This window comes from Equus asinus, chromosome 5 (assembly GCF_041296235.1).
Source record: "Equus asinus isolate D_3611 breed Donkey chromosome 5, EquAss-T2T_v2, whole genome shotgun sequence".
Classification (NCBI taxonomy): domain Eukaryota; kingdom Metazoa; phylum Chordata; class Mammalia; order Perissodactyla; family Equidae; genus Equus; species Equus asinus.
Window position 1 is genome coordinate 34,016,022 of NC_091794.1, and position 17,960 is coordinate 34,033,981.

The window sequence follows — 17,960 nt, forward strand, 5'->3', positions numbered from 1 at the left end:
AACTTTACACAATAAAGTACAAAAGAAAGGTTGGTGCTGACAATAGCTCTTATGGTAGTTTTCTGTGAGGTCCGACACGAGGTCAGAAAAGTGTTCAGAGCAATAGAGAACATGACATGATTTTTCCCCTGCACCTTTAAGCACCTACCTCTCAATGAACCAGTCTGGGGAATACAATTGGAAAGCATCTCTATGGATGGGCATTACTGAGCGGCACCTCGGGCATTTACTCTGGGCATCTATCACCCCCGCACTATTCATTACCCCCCCTCATTTCCTCATTCCTTCCTCTGCACTGAGCACCTCCTTTCTCTTTAGCTCCTCTGCCCATTCCTAGGGAGAGTAATGCCCCTGGGCCCGACTCATCTCCATCCACAGCCTTCTGGGCTGAAAAGGGCCCTTGGGTAGGGATAAGTGTGGCACAATTGGAACGTCACAGGATGGGAATCAGGAGACCTGCATTCCTGTCCCAGCCTTGTCGCAACTTCACTCTGTGACCTTGAGCAAGTCACTTCCACTCAAAGGGCTCCAGTATCCTCACCATCAAAGGAGAGCTGAGGACATATAAAAGCATTTCTTGCTCCTAAACATTCCATGTCTGTTCTGACCTACAGTCCCCAACAGCTTGCAAGTGACGACTGGGGGCTCACCAGTCACATAGCTCCTGAAGCAGCATTGACATGACCACATCAACGGTTTCTATTATGGGGAAGGTCAGGGAATCTTTCAGAAAATAGCCGGTCTAAACAGAGCCCAAGGAGTGTCATGGCAACACCGCTTGCAAGCTGCCAGAGGTAGGGAGGAAAAGCAGCCAATATGCGTGTGCAGCTGCCACATTTCAGAACAGCACTCAAACCTCGTTAATATCATCTTGCTTAATACCGAGTCCCATAGATCATAAGCTATTTTTACAGTGTATTTAACAGATTTGTGTATCGTCTTCCCTGCCAGCATTTTCACCGTCCAGTACAGAGGACTCTGCCATTGGAGAGCCTTCAGGACCTTAGGCCACCCAGGGTTAACTCAGGAGAAAAAGGGAGGGGGAGAAGAAAAATGAATAGGAGGGAAAGAAATATACTCAGTAGGGTTGGAGGCCAGGGGAGAAGAGGGAGTAAGATGTAATAAGAGCAAGTACAAGCCCACACTACTAACACTCAAGTGCAAGGCACTCAAGTCCCAGCTCTCCAAAGATTCAGAGATGTACATGTGGAGGAGAGAATGCGACAGCTGAGTCCTCTCTTATATTCAGATGAACACAGGTCCTCCAACTTCAGTTTCGAACACCAGCTTGCTTAAGTTCACTTGTCTCCACAGTCCGTTCCCTTTGGAGCAGTCACGCATGCCACTCTGCAGAACGCTGTGCCCATGCTCTGGGAGGGAAGCACCTATCCACTGCGGTGAGCTTAGAGGAAGTGGCTTTTGCTAAACGTCTTGTTCACAACCTGTCTCCCACATGTAGGAGTGGGAATTTTAGTTTATGACAATTGACCAAGCTAAACTATGTGAAGGCACCTGTCACAGGGCCTGTCACATAGTAGATACTGAAGAAACGTCTGTTTCCATCTGTTTCATAAGCAGCAGCACCATGTGTACCACCTTTATCACCAATGGTCTTCAAAGGAGGGAGGAACCCAACCAATGCCTGCTGAGTGGTAGGCAGGAGCTGAGGGCCCAACCATCCCTCTACCGCTTGGTCACATGGGGGCGCCATTCTCAGACCTGCCGCTAGCGGATCAGGTAAACTAGGGTAACTCATTTCTCCCTTAGGAGGGGGTTCAACTAGACAGAGAGTATTTAACTTTCTTCGCAGTTCTGAAATTCTATAAGCCTATAAGTCTCATATCCATCTTAGAAACAAGCAATAAGCAGAGGGGAAAACTGTTGAAGAACATAGTTATGAGCTTCTTTATTGAGTATAATATCTAGGGCACTGTGCCAGGAGCGAAATGGAATTCAGAGAAACAGAAAGTAGTCTTTAGATTCAGAAACCTTATAATGTGTGCGTGTGTGTGTGTATGTGTGTGTCTGTGTGTGTGCGCGCACATGAGCGCAGGCACGCACAGGAAGAGGCGGGGGCCGGGGAAGAGGACCGTGTGAGGAAACATGAAAAGATGGCAATCCAAAATAAAGTTTAATTCTAAAACAAAGTCCCATGCTAAGACTATACTTCAGAGCCAAGGGGTGAGAGGGGAAGTCTTCCCTAGGAGGAGGGATATGTGTCGGTCCTTCAGACAGGGAGGCAAGGCCCACAAAGGCAAAATGGAGGGAGGTGACATTTAAGAGCTGGTCCTCTCCAGCGGAAGGATCATCAGTATCTAAGATATTAAATATCTTATTTGTTTCATGTTTTAGATCATTTTAACATTCTATGCTTCATCCATAAGCTAGAATGACAATGGTCCCCCTACCCACCCATCAATCATCATGAATACTCTGGGTGGGAGCAAGAGCACCCAGACAGGGACAAGACACCTGGGTTCTGGGCCCTGCTCTATTGCCACGCTCAGCTGCCAGATTTTAGCTAAGTGGCTTATCTGCCTGTGGAATAGGAGATCTTATAGAATTCCAGTCGGAGTTGTCGAGGCTTCTTGAGAACCATCTTGTCCCGAACTCATGTTTTACAGCTGAGGAGACTAAGGCCCACCAAACAAGAAGTGATTTCTCTCTGCTATACATTTCTGTCATCTATGCTCAGTTCTCTGGACATGGTTAGCATTCACCTGCTTCTGGGTCTTGCCTCAAGCTGATTCTTGCCGGCCAGAGATTTCCACTCAACTCCCTGTAATATCCCATCAAATTCCATTTAATCATCTTTCAAAGCTTACTCCAGTACCTGGTTCTATAAGAAATCTCCAGGTAGAAAGTGTTCCCCAAATTCTCTCACTCACAAAGTATAATTCCTGAGCCTACACAGCACACTGACTCTTGGCTGGCTTTGAACCAAACTCACCTCTACACACCTGCCGGCAGCCTCCTTCAACTTCCTAGCAAGCAACCTTGCATGGTAGTTGCTAAGTTAATGCTTATTAAGTCAGCTTGGTTTGAACCTCGGTTTTCTGACACTCATCCAAGTACCTTCTCAAACATCTCATACTGCCTCTGATCATGACAAGCCTAAATGCGTGCAATCCCCAGGACAGCCAGAATTGTTTCAACCACCTCCAAATCCATCAAACTATTTACCAGGCTGACTAAATATGTGGCAAGAGGGAAGAGACATAAAGGAAAGGAGACAAGAAGCAAAGGGCATGGACTACAAGTTGGGTAAACAGCCATGCCTATGAGCTGAGGAGCGCTAGTATTATCATTCCAGGTTTATGAGGAAGAAATCTGCAGTGCAGAGATTCAACGGCGGACCCAGGTTCTCACATATAGTCCCCAGTGGAGCAAGCAGGTCCAGTTCTGCAGTCAAAAAGGATACAGATATGACCACGGCGGTAAACTGTCAGATGGACAAAGTCTCAATACCTAACCATCAGCTGGGCAGGCCCATTCAGTCAAATGCAGAGGATGACAGACATTCAGAATGGACAAGCATGGCAGCCATCTATAGCAAAGGTTTTATACGGAAGTAACACTCAACCAGTAATACTGGAGTGAAAGCATGGCAGAAAGATTTATGAGGCAGAGCTGTGTAACTCCAGAGGCAACTCAAGGCACACATCAGATGGGAATTTAAAAAAATCCCTTTAAACACACAAGGACTCAGATGCCAGCACACGCAGGGATGGCCCCAGCCAGACAGCAAAGGCATATTGGCACCACTGTAATTTGTCCATTCACCAATATGCTTCCCGAAAAACACCCATATGCTTTCTTTTAGCTTCCATATGCTTTTTTAGCAAGGAAACTAAAATATTTCATTAGTTTTGAGTAATTAATAATTACTTATTTCACAATAGTCTCCCTCATTAAAAAACGAAAATAACTGATTAAGCGGCAGGATCCTGGCTTTCAACTCAAGTTTTTTCAACTTTTTTTTTTTTTTTTAATTCTTCCCCTCTAGGAATTGAGTAATAGAGTAAAACAGGCAGTGTGGAAATATTCGCACTATGGGAAACGAAGAGTTACCATACACACAGCCCAGCATTCCTCTTGACTGAGACATCATGGTTTAATAAAAAGAACATGGACTTTGGGAGCAGCAGCCTTGGGATCCAATCCCAGTTGGACCCCTGGTGAATAGTACTTCTGAGGGAACGAAGGGCGCTGAAAAGATAAAGTCTGCTGGATTCCTTCAACCCAGCCTTCCATTATTCCCCAGGAGGGACCTCACAGGGCTCCTTCCTGCTATCTCAAGGCAGGGGTAAGGCCTGCCCCAGAATGCTGGCAGTGTGCCAGTCATTGTCAGCAGGCCATGGCCAACAGCCTTGAAATCGGTCTTGGGCCTAAAACAATGCTTCTCAAACTCTAATGAGCAAAAGAACTACCTAGGGATCTTATTAAAATGCAAATTCTGATCCAGGAGTTCTGGAGTGCGGCCTCAGGTCTGCATTTCTAACAAGCTCCCAGGTGATGCTCATGTTCCTGATCTTCAGACCAAACTTTGAGAAGCAAAGACCTCAAAACTATCAAGACGAAGTTAGGAAGTAGAATCTGTAAAAACAGGGTTAAGTGTGGCCGTCTCATTAGGTTATGATGAGGATTATTAATTATATTGACAATAATATGTCTGTGTGTTTGTACAGCACAATGGTATTTCACTTATCCGCACAACAGTCCTGTCAAGAGAGTATGGCTTCAGGGGCTGGCCCCGTGGCCGAGTGGTTAAGTTCGCGCGCTCCGCTGCAGGCGGCCCAGTGTTTCGTTGGTTCGAATCCTGGGCGCGGACATGACACTGCTCATCAAACCACGCTGAGGCAGCGTCCCACATGCCACAACTAGAAGGACCCACAACGAAGAATATACAACTATGTACCGGGGGGCTTTGGGGAGAAAAAGGAAAAAAAAAAAAAAAATCTTTAAAAAAAAAAGAGAGTATGGCTTCCATTTTACAGACAACAAAACTGAGACCCAAAGAAATCAAGCAATGGATCCAAAGTCACGCAGCTAGTAGCACCAGGTTTCCGATCCAGATGCATCTACCAGTCAAGTGTGATAAGCGGATGGAAGAGGGAAAATATAAGTAGATGCTACTGTAGAGTGCTGGTATAGAGGCTGGTTCTTCTTCTGCCATCAACCCGCTGCCTGAATTTTGGTAAGCCGCGCCACTTCCCAGAGCCTCTGCTTCCCCATCTGTAAGGTAAATGTGTTGCCCCTGACAATCTCCAAATCCTCTTCCATCTCTAACACCAGCTTTCCCTCTCATGGCTCCCACGTAGAGTCACAGCGGGTCACCAAGCGCTGAGCACTAACTCCGCACATGTGGCAGTCATTACATCTTGGCACCATCCAAATCCCAGCTGCTCACATCTGCATTTGCGCTGATCTGTGCACGGTCAGAAGTCTCTCTCTTAAAAATCCCACGCTCACTATAACAGGGAGAAAACAACAAAGGGATTCCCCAAAGCATTGAAATTCCAAGTCAGTTGATAACTCACAGTATGATCAGGGTGTGATGACCTTAATCACTGTCTCCTCCTCATCTGACCTACAAAAATGGAGAAACTGAGACCACTAACCTGTTAGAAGTTTGAAAAAAAGAAAAAATATGAATTATTTATAATGCATTTTATACAACCGCCCAACATTTCTTATTCTGCCTTAAGGTACCAAATAAGCATTTAATTAATGACCTTATCACATAAATGATACAGGATATGTGATCTTGTCCCTCTCTGAACTCCCATAGCACACACTCGCTGCACTCCTCGGGCCCAGTGGGCATTTTCTACCAGGGATTTGTACAGTTTACAGAATTGTTTTATTGTCCCTATTCATATTCAGTGTTATTGCTGAGGGAATTCACACATTTTGGGGCAGATCTGGATTTAAATCCAACTTTAGTATTTGCTAGCTGTATGACTTTGGGCATATTACTCAACCTCTCTGAGCTCAGTTTCTGACTGTGAAAAAACAATCTTCTATTGTATGAGATTAAACAAAATAATATATTAAAATGGATAGCATTCAGCATTTTCTGGGTTAAAAGTACATTTCAGTGAGTGAGTGAGTGAATGAATGAATGTAGCGAGCAGAATAAGAGTTTCAATATTAAAACATCACTCGACAGTTTGAGACATAAGTGTCCAGAGTCACACTGGTAAATGAGTCTGACACTCAGAATAGAACAACTGGTGAACTCTGGGAAAAGTCCAATAGCAACAGGAAATGTATGTTACCCAAATGTCATCTCAGACTTGCCAAGCTGAAAACAACTTTTGCTTAGCCTAGAACCTATGTATGGCCTTCAGAAGGTCTACAAACCTCCTGACATTGTAGACAACGTTCCATGCAGACGTGCACTTTCTAACTACTTCATAGATTGATCTGAGTTTCCAAACATTCCATAATCCTCTCCTCTACCCCCAACAAACACACATACACACACACACACACACACACACAAATTACGAACTACTGCCTTAGGCAAGTCCCTTGACAGAAAGGGATCTATCAACTGAGAGAGAAAAAAGTTTATTTAATAAAACAAGGCTGAGCTATACAAACATGCTATTTAGAAAGTACAGATAGTGGAAGTTATCCACAATGAGCACTCCAAACCAGAGAAAGGGCTCTGAATTCAAGACTTGGCTTCGCTACACACTTGCTGTAGGACCTTGGGCAAATCAGAGACCCATGAAAATCAGGGTCAGTGGAACCTCTGACATCATCTCCTCTACCCCCCTCCTCCTCTTCCCATGTCATAGATGGAGAAACTGGGGTTCAGAAAGGGTCATGCCTTCACCAAAGTCATAGCAAATTATACAAAGCCAAGATTTGAACCTCAGACTCAGTAAAATGATTTCCACAGTTTGTACCTCAGTATCATGACGTCCAAGATAAGGGTTTAAACTCAGTGGCCTTTAAGTTATCTTCTAACTGATACATAATTACTACTCTCTTTCCTGGACCTGGAAATCTCATGAAAACATGAATTTGGCTTTGGCAAAGATTATTCCAGCTGCTTCTCAATCCCAGCCCAGTCCCACAAGAATGAGGAAAGAAGTCTGAAAGAGCAAGAGACGCTGCTATTAATCTTGTGTAGCACAGCGACTGGAAACTGCAGGCCTTGAACTGCATTTCACTGTGTTGGCTATTACTCTCCTGTCCTCTTGCTTATTAATCCTTCATCTGTCTTCTCTTTATTAATGTTCCCAACTATGAGCAGTACACAGGCAGCTAGGAACTCATCCTTAGTTTCCTATAATTCACTGGATAAGAAAAGGGCAGGAGGCAGGTGGAGGAAACAGTGGTGATGTCAGGGTCAAGTAATCTCTTACAGGAAGGACTGCAGGGGAATCCACAGTCTACTAATAAGCACAGATAGCAGAAGCCAGCCAGAATTCTCTATTCCACTGCCCCATGGAATTAACGAAGAAGGCTGGCATCCATGTATGTCTTAAGGGCATGTCACAACCGCATTGACAGTGAGATTGGTTTTGCTTGAAAGACAATGGTCCTTTAACTATTGGGAAAAGAAACAATAGTTTATAGAAAGAAATTTCTCTCCTAAAACAGAGATACAACTATGGAGTCAGAAGAAATTATTCTAGATCAGGATATGCCTCTAATACCATAGAGAAAGCAAATTCCTTCCCTGATCCCAAAATCTCCATCTCTGAAATGAAAGAATTTGGTTAGATTGGTTCTTAAAGTCCCCTCTGACTTTAAGATTCTGACCTCTCCTTACGGATCAATGACTCACCCTGAAAAGGTCAAACAACAGAACAGGAACCCATCAATGTTGCCAGTGGATAAGTTGACCAGATCCCCTAAAAATGAGACCCAGATGATGGAGTAGAGAAACATGGGGGAAGGTGGATTTTTTTTTTCCTTTCTAATCAGAAACTGAGCGTTGCTGGAGGGAGGAGATGACCAATGCCTAAATGGGCCAACTACAGTATATATACAATTCAAATTCCAACTGCTTTTCTGGTATGTGAAAGAATCAGAGCCTAAATAAAAGAATAACCATTTTCCCACCCTGGTTCTGTAGAAGAGTCATAGGACTTTCCTATGACTCTGGAAAAGTGGCAGTATGGGAGGGAGAAAGGACCAGATATGAAATAAAATCACAGCTAATAAGACATTTGACTCAAAGTAATGCTATAATCAACTGGTCGGACTCCACCTGTTGTTAGATGCTGACATGGAGCCTGGAGAAGGAAAGTGACTTGCCCAAGGTGACTCAGCCAGAGCTGGAATTAGAATTAGATTCTTGTGACTTCTGGTTCACATAACATAAAACAAACTGCTTCACTCCCCAAAACAATGGGATTCTACCCAGGTAACTAAGAAAATAATTCCATTTATAACTACTGCCTCCACCTCCACCTCAAAAAACAATAACTTATTAATTTGATTTAAGGCAGTCTAGGGCTGTTTCCATCAAATTCTAATAAACCATTCACTCTAGCGATATAGACATGTCCATGGGAAGTAGTTGGGTATTATTCAGGCTTGCTAATGAATCACCCTGTGGAAAACAGATAATCAACAGTCTGCAGGAGGTCAGAAGCCTGTTCTTGTTCAAGTACAGATCTTGCCTATTAAAGAACATTGGGTATCAACTCTAAATAGTAAACAGGGTATACCATTTCAGATTCCATGAAGTGCAGCTTTAAATAGATTTTGTTTGGAAACGGGACAGGGAACACACCACAGTCAGTGGATCAACATTGAAAGAAGAGAAAAACAATGATTATACTCATTAAAGGGGTACCTGTTGACATATCTACTGTCAACTCCAATTATTTATTAAAACTGTTATTCTTTCTTCATTTCTGCCACTGATACTAATGATGACTACAAGATTATTTTAAATTTCTACAGCATGACCCCAGAATATTTACTCTTCCACCTTCCAAAGGTTATTCGAGAAGTTTTTATCCTTCCCACCCCATCAGCCCCCACCTCCAAAATATAGAGGATGGATAGATAGATAGATGATAGATAGATAGATAGATAGATAGATAGATAGATAGATAGATAGAAATAGATGAAATACCTCTTTCCCGAGAACAATTTTTCATAACTTTTCAAGGCTCGCTTAAACTCCTCTTTGTAGTTTCAAGATGGGTTCCAGCAGGGAAGAGGGGCATAGTTAACCACTTTTCAAAGCTTATTCTATTCATATTTAACAATTATGGGGCCGGCCCCATGGCCGAGTGGTTAAGTTCGTGCGCTCTGCTTTGGTGACCCAGGGTTTTGCCGGTTCGGATCCTGGGTGCGGACCTCGCACCGCTCATCAGGCCATGCTGAGGCGGTGTCCCACAGAGCACAACCAGAAGGACCTACAACTAGAATATACAACTATGTACTGGGGGACTTTGGGGAGGAGAAGAAGAAGAAGAAAAAAGATTGGCAACAGCTGTTAGCTCAGGCGGCAATCTTACAAAAAAAAAGAAAAAGACAATCATCATTTAGAGAAAAGTTAACAACTGCAGTTTCTAAATGAATAAGTTAGATCTCTGCCTAGCAGAGCTATCAAAAACTATGATACTACACATCTACAGTACATTCTCTTCTGATATATTTATCCACAAAAATACATGAAATATATGAGAAAGAAGTTCTTGCACGGGCATTTTATGGACTAGAAAATGATGAGCAGGAGCCATTCCTGTATTTTTGGTCACTACTTTTTTGAATAATCCTATCTTTTGTAGGAATGAGAATAAAATCCAACAACACACAACTGGTTGCTATGTCTGATCCAGTTATAGATGGGTTTCACAGTCTATACTTCACCCACCTTGTTTGCACATGACGTATTCTTATTCCATGTGTATGGTGAATATGAGCTTTGAAAACCAAATTAATGGAAGACCATAATCTCTACTTAATTCTAAAATTGCTAACTCCTACAAATATGGGGCAGTACCAACAAATTTCAATTCTTTCAGAGGTCTGTATAACTAAAGTCATGTTTATAGTTCAAGATCATGGAAATAACTTACCAAAGGAATTATGAAAATACTCAGTAAGAACAAATGTTTACAGTACTTTCAATGCTGACATCAAATCTTTCACAAAGTTGCTATTCTACAGGGCCTGTAGTCAAGACACCATATGGGCTACTTCACTACTCTTTGCTAAGTCTTCTAAAAGATGACACTGAGCACAGCAAAGCTAAGTGGGAAGTGCAAATATCAGCTGGTGAGCTATAGGAGAAAACTCACATTTTGCACATTTTACAACTATCATACTTTAAATTTTTTTTTATTTACCTCTGTTTTCTTGACAAACTCAAAAAGAATGCGCTCTTCTGCCAAAGATCTATCTCCTTCACACTGGTGCCCCAGGAGAGTAGCATGCAGATACAGTCCTGGGTTTCAAAAAAGTCTAACTCATTTTCTCTATTCTCAGGATTTTTTGTTGCTGTTCAGCCTTGGATTACGTCTTTTTGAGATTTTGGGGGGCAGCTAAGAGACAGCGATGGATGCAACTAGTAAAGTTTACCCCTTCAGAGCCAGGTAACACTGGCAGCATAGTGCGGTGAAAAATGCACTCAACCAAGGGCCAGAAAGCTGGAGAGAAAGCCCTCCTGCCACATACTAGCTGGAAATACAGGAAGGCAATGGACAAGAACATCCTAGTACATGCACATTATGGACTCTTAAAGACTCGTTAAATCTGAATCTTTTGTGTCACCCAGATTTTTGTGTTTTTGGTATCAAACATTAAGTGCTAAGAAGTGAAAGGGAAAATTAAACCAAGAAGACATAAAAGGAGGGCAGTTCTCTGTCTCAGCCATTTTTCAGGTTTTGGTGCTCATGAAATATCTTTGTATTTCTTCTGTTGGGAGTAAAAGCAAACAATCATTATTGGCTAAGATGGCTATTAGCATTTCATAAATATGAAGGTGCCAATCCTCTCTTACCTCAGATAGCTAGCTCTTAGAATGGTCAGTAGACACAAGGTTCAGCCAACTGCAGTGCAAGATCTGTAAATGAAATAGGTAAAAGTTACTCTTAGGTACTAAGCTATATTTATTCAATCATCATCATAAACTCATGTCTATATAGCAGTTTCTTGTTTTGAAAAATATTTTCACATTCATTATCTCAATTCACCCCACAACAACCTGGTGGAGAAGCAGGAAGAGATTATTCTGCTCACTTCATAGGTGAGGAAACAGAAGCTGGCAGAGGGGCAGGGAGGACAGGACGGGAACTAACATCTCTCTCATGATTAACTTCACAAATACCGCATCATTGTCTTCATTTTACAGATGTGGAAACTGAAGTTCAGAAAAGGCAGATAACTTGCCCAAGACTACACAGTACAGTACATGGCAGGGTGTGCGTTTGGACCCTCTGGGCTCTGCCTGTTGGTCCACTGGTCTTTCCTTTGTATCTCAGCCCCTCATAGGATATCAGGGTTAGGAAAATACAAAGACAAACAACTCACTGATCCACTAGGCTTAGTAGAGGAGGGAATAATAAAATAAAACCAGCTATTTGACTGATGTGAGGAAGTAGGAAAAACATATGGGATTTAGAGCCAGTCAGACTTGTCTTCCTCTTACCAATGGCCTTAGGCAAGTTACTTAAACTCTCTGACTGTCAATTTCCTTATGTGTAAATGAGGATTATAACACTTAGTTCCTAGCCAAAGCTCAGTTAAACTTTGGAAGATTGTTCTCCATTATTTCATATCCACAGATATGGACAGCAGTGGTATACAAAACAATACCATTTCTTTCTAAGCCACGTTTATATGATCAAAGAATGATGTTATAAGCATCAAGTATGGCTTTTCTTTTTATTGCCATCTCTTGGATTCATGCCCTTCGTTTTAAAATACCACAACATTTATGTATGTCAATCTCATATGGCCTCACCTAAACAAACAACACAAAGAACTTTTGTTCCAAAAGACAAAGCCGCAAAATTTAAAAATCAAGTGTCCCCTCAACCCCCAAAAGCAAGAGATACTGCTTTGGGTGAAAGAACTGCAGGTGTGTCACATGCTACTTGAAAGTTTGTGCCCATATGGTGCCTTAGGATCCGAGAGATGGAGCTTCCAAAGGAACTGCAAGAACAAGGGAATTAGTTTCAATACAATGGCTAGATTGATGAAGAAGTCTAAGAACTCCTGAAAGTTTTATTATAATACACCATTTTCACATAGGACTCAAATCCGATTAAGAAAAGAGTGCAGTTCATAGGATACCCTACAAGAAATTCTTGTCACATGCCATCAAAATCAAATCATGAATCATCTCTTAACATTATATGTTATAGTTTGAAAACTATTTCATGACCATCATATTTTAAATTATACTCATTATAACCCCAATGAAACCTTATTACCCCAATTTTACCAATAATGAAACCAAACTTCCAAGATCACACAGTTAATATGGAGCAGATAAAAATTCAACCTTTTATCTGGATACCAAAATCAGTAAGGACCCTCGTACTCATATGCAGCCTCCCATTTGGGAGCACTCTATGTGGAGGGTAAGGGAAAATGAGCATAAATCATATAAAGTCAATTGTCAAGGTACCAAAGCACATTTAATATCAAGTCCCGCTTCACTAGCAAGTGAAAAGAGAAAGAGAAGACTTCACATCTGTGGTCTAACCAGGTGACACATTACTACACTGAGGCAGAAGGAGTGCTCGATGCAGGTTTACCATCAACACTTTCTCAGCTCTCCCCAGTGAAGTTTCAGAGATGCAACATCCTTGGGCAAGCTATCGAAACACAAGCCACAGAAACAACAGAAGTCGGCACCGCTGAATTTTTGTGAAGGGGCCTTCATCAATAAGTCTCACGTTATGCAGGAGAAAAGCTGAAGCCTTCTAGCTAGGAAGTTCACAAGCCCTCTTCACATGGTTTGAGTGCCATGTGTCCTCAGTAATTCGTATTTCCTAATGGAATGGAGTTCTCCACTGGACCTATTAAGACATCTGGGACAACTGACAAATCCCACTCTAGCATCTTGGTAAGGATGCCATCAATAAGTCTCACGTTATGCAGGAGAAAAGATGAAGCGTTCTAGCTAGGAAGTTCACAAGCCCTCTTCACATGGTTTGAGTGCCATGTGTCCTCAGTAATTCGTATTTCCTAATGGAATGGAGTTCTCCACTGGACCTATTAAGACATCTGGGACAACTGACAAATCCCACTCTAGCATCTTGGTAAGGATGCCAGGTATCCTTGGCTGCCTCTGTGTATTATGACTGCTGACCCAGAACCTGGCTGGTCTGCATCCTTTGTCAAACCACCCATCCTCTCCCAAGAAAAATGTTCTCATCTCCAGAAGCAATTTCAACCAAAAATAAAGAAACCTACATAATCAACCTCTAACTTATAAAACCTCAACCTATTAATTAGAATCTATGCAAAAGCAAGACTCACCAAACCTACTTGGGATTAGGACAGAATAATTGATAATTTCTACCGAATTTTGGGAAAAACAGGAGGGAATAAATAAAGTTAAGAAAAAAGAGGAGGGGGGAAGAAAAATGATAGGGAGTAAGGAAAAAAAGCAAAGAAAACTGGAAGGACATGAGAAATGAAGAGAGCAGAGAGACCTGTTTTGACAGGTTTTTCACAAACCATGGTATCTTTTGAATCAACGGCTGTACCCTAGGACAATTTTTTTTTCTTTTGAGGAAGATTAGCCCTGAGCTAACATCTGCCGCCAGTACTCCTCTTTTTGCTGAGGAAGACTGGCCCTGGGCTAATATGCATGCCCATCTTCCTCTACTTTATATGTGGAATGCCTGCCACAGCGTGGCTTGACAGGTGGTGTGTAGATCCACACTCAGGATCTGAACCAGAGAACCCTGGGCTGCCAAAGTGGAACATGTGAACTTAACTGCCATGCCACCGGGCCAGCATCCTGAGGACAATTTTTATGCAATCATCTAGATGATGATTCTAACATGATGAACAAAAATTCCAACTCACTGGCATCAGAAATGCTAGGACCAATGTAAAGATGTCTCTTAATACTTGATACTTTACAAGTGCAACAGTACAAATGGGCAATATAACTCCCACTAAGGCCATAAATGGGTAACTCTTTAGCCCTGTGATCCCAGATGTTCTTTCTGAACAGGGGGTGTTATCTTGAAAAGAACATCCACATGAGCACTGAGGACCTGGGTTCTGCTGTTAGCACTACAATTCCCAAATCTTTTGAATTAGAAGTTCTATGAAATATACACTTTTGTGTTTCTCTTTTCACAGGTCTTGAGGATGGTTGTCCCTAAACCACTGTGAAAAGGCTAGGAATTATTTTGTCTACACTTTGTGCCCTTTGGTAAGTTTTGTGTGGTGGTGGAAGTAGTGGTGAGAGGATTACCTTTCCTAAGATTTGTTTAAATTAAACAATGTCATTATCTTAAACATGATTATTAGCAAGTCTGTTCCCAAAAGCAGTTGAAATGTTAGATTAGGGCAAAGGCATTAGATGACAAACATGGAATGTCCTCCACCACCATCATCAAATCCCGTAGGAAGAACATTTTTAAATGCACTCTCTCACCTGCCATGCTAAGATACCTATCAAGAATACAACATATTCCATGGCTTATGAATGACTTGGTTGTCTCATTAAAGTAATATTTGCCAGTATTTAATTGCTTCCCTCCCTGATTTTAATTTCCTCACCTGTCAGCATTTATCAGAGGCACTGAGATCTTCTGACATCCTGGCTGATTGTGTTGAAATTAATCAGATTTTTAAAAAGTAAATTGCTTTGGCCTAAAGGTAACGCTCAACTTCTTCATGTGATATTTATAAGGTTTCTATCAATGGAACTTATAATCTTGAAATGAAATGAGAGGTTTTAGGAATCCTAAGTAGAAATATAAGTAGCTTGAAAATTTCTAGCACTGGACTTTTAAAAGATCAGGAATTCAAAAAAATGCAACTAACAAGTGCTTACTGAACATATAGCATTTGCGAACAGTCATTTTGGGTAAACAGAAGAGTAAAATATGAAGCTACCTCAGAAGTTTGGAGAATCAGGTAAAAATTAATTAATTAAGCTGAACTCACCTTGACTAAAGTAGCTGACAATCTGGCCACTCAAAAGGTGCATTTTGTATTTATAATTGTGACCAGTTACATACATTATGCTTTCACACAGTTAATCATTTTACTCTTCACCTCAATCCAGTGAGGTGAAATTGGTGTTATTGTTAATAACAGTAGCAATATTCCCATTTGACAACTGACAAACTGGAGGCAAAGAGTGGTAAAGCGATTCTTCCCTAGACAACTGATTATGAGCAGACCTGGTCTTGTGATCTAAATAAAATCAGAAAATGCAGCATGATTGCTTTGGAATAAAGAGAGAAAAAATTCTTTGCAAATCCTCCATACATAATTATTCAGTGCTAATTCTTGTGCTAATATCTATCAGTAACAGTGCTTAAGACAGTCAGGAAATTCACAAGCACTAAGCTGTTCTATAAGAAGTGAATGAAATGATGGATAGAGAAATACTTCGTAACGTGTCCTACCATCATGAGATTATTTTTTTCATTTATGTAATCATTCCTACTTTGGAATATGGAAATATGTATTCATGCAGTAATTAGGTCCCAAAAGTGAGCCTATAATGATATCATCACACCTATCTTTCAGTTACTAAGTTGGTTCTAAGGCCCTTAAATTGAACAGAAGAATGAAAAAGCCTGCATGCATGCAAATTGGGGGGGTGGGGAAGTCAAGGGTAACATAGAATTTAGAGGTTGATTTTCACAAAAATGGCTTTATAACTAGACATAACAAAACTCTAGTAGGGTCTTATCTTTCCAGTGGACTCTGAGCCCCTAGTTAACCCTTAAGTGTCTCTCCTGATGTGAAGTTTTTCCTGACATAGAAAGTTTGGTGAAACAGCCTTTCTGAAGACCACCATAATGCCGGGTTCCATATCTGGATCATTAAAATTACCACATCGTCGTATCACTTTTTTCGATTGTGTGCCTTGAAGAGAAAAATCTTGCCTAATTCAGTTTCTTGAATCTGAACCCCAAGTCAAGATTCTGGTCCTTGGTTGGTAGCTCAAGAAATATTTATTGAAGGAATGCATGAACAAATGAAAAAAGCATCCTATGTAATTCCTGTAGCACCTAGCTCAATGTAAGGCATATGGGCTTAGTAAATGTTGGCTGAATTGAAATTAATTGAACACTTAATTTAAAAAGTAAAATATTCAACTAAATGATTTTAAAAGCTACTGAGTAACTGAGGGGTTCAGTGAGGAGATAAGTAATCTGCAATGACCCAGTCATCAATAATCCACTAAAGGGGTGAAGAAATGTTTTTCACAGGAAGAATAATAAAGGCTGAACACATGAGTAAAAATGTAGGCAGGAGTTGAGAAAATTCATGTAGAGAAAAACAGTATTTGTCAAGAAAATCATGTTAAGTTCTAGATAGAAAATTACAAAATAAAAGGGAAAACAAATCTAAAGATAATAGAATTTTTTTTAGGAATGTAAGTATAAATAAAGTCAAAAAAACAAGGAATGGAGAAGAAAAAGGAGAGGGAGGGAGAAATTCTTGAAATAATGAATTCTAAAAACTAAATCATGTGTTTTAAACAGAAAAAGAAAGAAATCATTGGATAGATCAAGACAAAAGAGTTACTCAAGCTAAAAGTAGTATTTATTAAACACAGTATTTTTCTGTAACTGAGCTAAGCATTTTACATACTTTAATTCTCAAAAATATTCTTAGAAGTCATTATTATATCCATTTTGTAACTAAGTAAACCAAGGTTTAGAAAGATTAAGTAATCTGATCAAGTTCACACAGCTAGTAAATTGTGGTATTAGAATTTATATCCCAGCTTTTAGACCCACAAACTCATACTATTCCTAGTATCTAACAGACAAAAGAAGTGGGCTTGAAAGAGGACTTTAGAGTTGGATGCATGATGGCAATCTAGAAAGTGATGTGTAAAGAGAGAAAGCATAAAGAATATGAGCATCCACACCTTTTTAAGTCCTGGGAGGTAAGTAGCAAGAAAAAGACTGAAGGAGGAGAGAGGGTGGATGGGGGAATTGAAGCTACCTTTGAGTATCTGAGGACTGTCATGGATGAGCAATGCAAAGGAGAACTTTAAACATGAAGCTGTCCAGCAGTAGAACAAATTGCCTCACAAAGAACTGGAAGTGTTCAAGTAGAGGCTAAATGGCCATCTGTCAGGGAAAGCATGTGTCACATCCTGACAGTGGGAGAGAGTCTGCATTAAAAGATGGGCCAATGCAGTTCTGTGTTTCAGAGATTTAGCTGCCCAATATCGAGAGAGAAACAACAGCTCAGATCTCTAAATACAGTTTTGAAGAGTGCCTTTTGAAGAAGTGACCCCTGAATAAAAATAACATTCATTCAATACATCCATGGAGCGCCGACAATATGCCAAGCACAAGACAGTCTCCATGCTCAGGAAGTTTAGACAAGGAGGCAGAAAACACATTTTAAAGAGTTAAAACAGAACTGCTGTCAGGCAATCTGTGAGCCTAATAAATGGCTGTGAAAAACCATAACTAGAAGTCTAAGGAAGAAAGAAGAAAGACTAAATGGTTTGCAAGTAACTAAAGGCAGGAAACATCAGTTTTGTGGAAAGAAAGGAAGTCACCAAAGGCCTAGATTTAGGGAAGAGCTAATTCACAGGGGTGACCAAAGGTCAAATCAGATCTCACTTTTGGGTAACCGAGAGAGACATGGAGAAAGAATCAGAAGAATGTTAGAAAACAGAGTTTAATTCAAAAAGCTCACAGGTGAGGGAAAGCAGTCAAATGTTGGATGAGAAATAGGAAAAAGTGAGATCTTGCAAAAGAACATCCAATTTATTTGAAAATGAGATAACAATTCATTTGAGA

General features: G+C 40.9%; 1 protein-coding gene across 21 annotated transcripts in view; it reads right to left on the reverse strand.

The window, feature by feature from the left end:
• LPP (LIM domain containing preferred translocation partner in lipoma) overlaps window positions 1–17,960 on the reverse strand; it is a 655,109-nt gene that overhangs the window by 471,202 nt on the left and 165,947 nt on the right. For all 21 annotated transcript variants that reach the window (XM_070509219.1, XM_070509220.1, XM_044771277.2 and 18 more), the window contains one exon: window positions 10,985–11,047. The gene's annotated coding sequence lies outside the window, so the exon portion shown is untranslated. The remainder of the gene's footprint in view (window positions 1–10,984; window positions 11,048–17,960) is intronic.